Below are 5,260 nucleotides of genomic sequence, written 5' to 3' on the forward strand. Positions count from 1 at the left end.
GTATTGCTGCTTAAAACACCTTCCACTCACTTCAGTGGGACTCGTGCCGGAGAACTCCTCCGTGGCTTGGGTCCTATGTTTTAAAACAGGGCACTTCAGGACAGTTATTTCCAGTACCTCAGTAACATTTCCCATCTATTTAATGTGAAGGGTCAGACTCTTCAAAGAAAAATAGATCACCTGGGATTTTTTTTTATGAGGCCGAGATTACTGCGATGACACAGGCAATGTCTTTTTATGTATTTATTTATGAGGAAAACACAAATGAAAAGATTAACCTGAGCACTGAGGACAAGTTTAACATAAGCCTTCCTCAGGCTCATCATTACCAGTCTGTCATTCCTGACCTTGAAAAGCTTTAATATTAACTACAAGAGATGGAATAGATCTGGATACAAAATTAAGTCCATTGCTACGTGCAATTCTGTTCTCTAGTAATTATCCGTGGGTTTCTGCTTAGAGAGGCACAGTTTTTATCCCAGCTCCCCCAGTTATTCATCCCACTTTGTTGTGACCTAGAACTAATTTTGAGTTGCAGAGAGAAACAGAAGTAAAGGTATTATTCTTGTGTCAAAAGTCTGCAGCTACTCAAAGAAAATTCCATGGATATCTGCCTAAAGAGGGAAGTTGTTCGGCTGCTATCAAAATATAGAAATTAACTCTCATATTTGCTTTGAAACTAACTTACTAATAATGTTACAAGTGCCCTGAAGCCAAAGATTTGGCAAGTTATAAATCAGTCTGAGAAATTCATACCTACATCCACTTGGCTTCTTTGCCCTCCATTTCCTGACTCCCCAGCACAATGGCTTCTTCACTGTTCCTCTTGCTATAGCCACTTTGAGACCTTTTTGTTAAAAAGTGATATATTCAGGATGATCATGATAATTTCGCCTTGTATCATCTCCCTCCTAATTGTTGTGTAAACCTTTTCATCGAGTCCTTTTTCTTTGTCCCTTTCACCCTGGGTTTCTTTTCTCCTGCTCCTTGTGTATGCTCACGCTTTCATCTGTCCTTCCCTTGGATTCTTGCTTCTTCGCTCAGGGCCAATTTCTCAATTCATTTCAGCCATACTGTCTCCTGGGCCACCTGTCAGCAAGCCACCTCAGACATCATTCTGTAAATAGAAAAGTGGGAAATACATGCTTGAAAGAAAATAAATAAATTGCTGAGCTCCCTTCCCACTCAACTTTACAGCCTAACTACTCTCAGTGGTAAACAGAAGATGTGCCATTGGCAGATCGTCAGGCCATTACAGGGGATGGGAAATCATAAACTTAATAGCTCTTTCGCCTTCTAGCTGTCCTGCTGGCTCTTTAACCTTGGGGGCAGTGCCATCCACCCACAGATCCTCACCTTGCTCTTTTGTAATGCCAGGTCAGTCCAAAATAAACTAGGAATCATTCATGATTTTATTGTGAAGGAAGGAGCTGCGTTTTATTGTGAAGGAAGGAGCTGCGTATTACAGATACCTGGATCGGGGAGGCTAGCAACCCAGTTTGATCTCACCTTCTCCCCGCTCCCACCGTCATCGGTGGGGAGGTGGTGTAGTTGTGGTCCCTACCAGGATCCTTGTCACAGAATCTGCCTATAATGAATGTGTGTACTTAAGTCTTGGAACCAGGATTGGGACTTCTGTTGGTCCCACTGCCTCACAGAATCCCTAACTGAGCTAGGAACTGCCTTCTACCAAGTCAGACCATTGGTCCATCTAGTTCAATATTATCTACACAGACTGGCAGTGGCTTCTCCAAGGTTGCAGACAGAATCTCTCTCAACCCTATCTTGGAGATGCCAGGGAGGGAACTTGGAGCCTTCTGCATGCAAGCATGCAGATGCTCTTCTCAGAGCAAACCCAAGGGGAATATCTTGCAGTGCTTACATGTAGTCTCCCATTCAAATGCAAACCAGGACAGACCCTGCTTAGCAAAGGGGATAATTCATGCTTGCTTGCTACCACAAGACCAGCTCACCTCTGATAGACTTGATTGCAGGGTTGGCACTGGAGTTACCCAGACTAATGGTGGCAGGGTAGATTTCAATGTTCCAATTTGTCAGGAGCAGCTCAGGCATTCATAGTGGCCATGACAACAATGGTCCTATCCCAAGTGGTCTCAGGTCACACTCTCAATTTAGTATTTTGCTCTGATAAGGGTGGTATTCCATGGATGGAGACTCCTGAGTTCTTGCCATTCTCATGGACAGACCACCATCTGGTTAAAGCTCAATTCACAACTGCAACTCATCTCTGCAGGAGTGAAGGACCTATTAGGATGGTTCACCTGAGAAGGCCATTGGATCCAATAGGATTCCAAGAAGTCTGGGAAAGCTTTAGAGTTAGTGCAGCTGGAGATTTTGTGGATGCCCTGGTGAAACTTGGAACAATAAACTCAGTAGAGCAGTTGATAGTATTGCTCCTAAGCAACCAACTTCAAACTAGCTCCATGTATATGGAAGAATTATGTGAGTTGAAGTGAAAAGGTTGGCACACAAGCTGAGAAGAACTTGACTCAAATCCTATAGAATGCAATGTAGAGACCATCTGAATGCCTATGCTGCGGCAATATGAGCAATGAATGAATGAAACTTTAATACTGTCAGCAACCAACAATTAAAAGTCAAAACTGTCAAAACATAGCTGGGTGGTAGAAACATCATAACATATAAATGCAGAAGTCTCAATTGATAATTAATCAACTAACTGGTGGTGCAGTGGTAAAACTGGTGGTAAAACTGGAGCCCCTGGTGGCGCAGTGGTAAAACTGCCGCCCTGTAACCAGAAGGTTACAAGTTCGATCCTGACCAGGGGCTCAAGGTTGACTCAGCCTTCCATCCTTCTGAGGTCAGTAAAATGAATACCCAGAATGTTGGGGGCAATATGCTAAATCATTGTAAACCGCTTAGAGAGCTCTGGCTATAAAGCGGTATATAAATGTAAGTGCTATTGCTATTGCTAACTCCCATCTCAGCTTACATGCTGCGGCACAAAATCTTGCCACCCCAGCTGTGATTGGTGCATACTAGTCTGCCAAAAGGGGAAAAAATAATACTCATCCAATCTGCCTGGTATATTCTTTAAAAGAGGTTCTATCATAATAGTGCAAATATCTCTGTAAAATAAATAATATAAAAAGACGTGTAGTAGACTCAATATTACCCAAGCCACATAGACATAATTGGTTCCTGAAGGGTATTCTCTTTAATCTGCCTTCCAAAATGGTGGACAGCAATGCATTCAACTGTGCCAGTGAAGAAGCTCTCCTCTAATTTAAGGCAGTCAGGTTTGTGAGGTACACAGCTGGCTGCGGATAGTTCAAAAAGCCAGCTGAAATGCTGCTAGAGGCAGTAAAATTGAAATTGGATTGCTTCTCCATGTCCACTATGCATTGCTTAATGGTCCCTTTGGCAACACCGTATCCCAGTGGAAGTAGAAACTGTGGTAAAAATCCATACCAACCCAATTTATCATATAGGCCCCTACACCAATTGGAGTGGAGGCAATTTTAACAGCAAAGAAGCAGTTCTTCTCCACACTGAGTCTGTAAGCAAATATCTAAATGTCTAAAGTTGTGAGAAGGCTAACAGGGGCCCCTCCTAACTTGAATTTGAATTTGGAACCATCGGTTATGTACTGTGATGCTTTTAATGAGTTTTTGGCAGATAAATCTCTAGTATCTGGTCGACCCAGATACTACCATTGTTATAGTCTCGATTGTGTGTGTGTGGGGGGGGTAACTTGTATGGTTAAATTGGATTTCAGTTTCTCAAAATTTCAGTTTTTGACTCCTGAGGCTGCTTAGAGCAGTATGTTGTATCACCCGCTCTCTTGATCACTGCCCAATAAGGCTTATACTATCTGGAAGGAAGGTTATTTGAGAGGGCCTGATAAATATTATAAAGTAGCTTAACCCACGCAGAGCATCAGCACTTGAGTATTTGATTACTCCCCTCACCCCCTGCCACAGCCACCCTCACCTCAGAGAGATCTCCACCCTCATCTGAGCCGCACTCCTGCTCCTCCTCCATCCAATTGCTTCCATCCCCCTCACCCCTCTTGGTCGGGGCTGCAGTGCTGCTGATGCCTATTGGCCAAGCTGCAGCCCCCTATCTCCAGAGACCTCCCCACCTTCACCCAAGCCCCACTCCTGCTCCTCCTCCCTACAGAAGCAGCAGCAACAGCAGCAGCAGTGGTTGACCAGGCCCTTCTTCTCTGCCACCACGGCCATGGCCGCTGTTTCCCTCAAGCCACTGACAGGCCCGGGCCTGTCCCTGCCTGATTGCCTCCCTCCACCCATGGCCTCGGTAGTCCCAAACAGCAGCAGTGGTTGACTGGGCCCTTCCTTGCTGCTGCTGCCACCGTGGCCACTTCAGGCTGACCCCCTCAGGCTGCTGACAGGCTCGTGCCTGACCCACACCCTTCCTTCTTTCTCTCTTCCTCTCCCTTCTTTTTTTCTCTTTCTCTCTCCTCCACTCGCTCTTAACCTCTGTCTTTCTTCCCCTCCCTTCTCTCTCTCTCTCTTTCTCTCTCTCTCTCTCTCTCTCTCTCTCTCTCCCGCTTCCTGAGTTAACAGATCTTGTTCATCTTGTTTCCTCATCTAATTCACAAAACAACAGCCTCCTTCTCCTGAAAGGGCTCTTTCCTCCCTCACAACCCCTCTTTTCACAGGCCCCTGCTAACCCTGCCCACTATCCTTTTATATAGAGAGATTCATCTCCTCTAAGAACATCTTCTGACCAGTAACAGTTGCATTCCAACTGACACCACAGTCTCCTCCTCCCAGTCTGCATATGGAATCCCCACTGCCCAATCACCACGGTGCCACAGGCTCCTCCCTATCTGCATATGGAATCCCCACTGCCCAATCACCATGGTGCTTCTGCTCCTCCCTATCTGCATATGGAATCCTCACTACCCAATCAGGTGCTTCTGCTTGTGAACTCTCACGAGAGCTGCCACACATGGGATTAGCCATGAGCATGCCTTAGAAAATCCATATATATAATTCTCTTAAACATACCTGTCATTAATCCTATGTGTGGCAGCTATCACGAGAGTTCACCAGCCAGCCAGTGACGGGGATGAATGGGCTGGCTGGGGGGAGAAACCGGTGATGGGGGTGAGTAGGCGGGGGAGAAACCAGTGATGGGGATGGGGGTGGGCAGGGGAGAAACCAGCAGGGGCAGGCGGTCAGCGAGTGAGCAGGCGGGGGGAGAAACTGGCAATGAGTGGGCAGCCAGCGGGTGGGCAGGGGACAAACCA

At 46.0% G+C, this 5,260-nt stretch overlaps 1 long non-coding RNA gene across 1 annotated transcript; it reads right to left on the reverse strand.

The window, feature by feature from the left end:
* Positions 1 to 228: 228 nt before the first annotated feature.
* LOC128322231 (uncharacterized) lies at positions 229 to 4,701 on the reverse strand. Its single transcript, XR_008305610.1, has 2 exons — positions 3,976 to 4,701; positions 229 to 1,117 (listed from the first exon to the last, which is right to left on the reverse strand). It is a non-coding gene; the product is annotated as an uncharacterized LOC128322231 (long non-coding RNA).
* Between the last annotated feature and the right edge of the window lie 559 nt (positions 4,702 to 5,260).

This window comes from Hemicordylus capensis, chromosome 4 (assembly GCF_027244095.1).
Source record: "Hemicordylus capensis ecotype Gifberg chromosome 4, rHemCap1.1.pri, whole genome shotgun sequence".
Classification (NCBI taxonomy): domain Eukaryota; kingdom Metazoa; phylum Chordata; class Lepidosauria; order Squamata; family Cordylidae; genus Hemicordylus; species Hemicordylus capensis.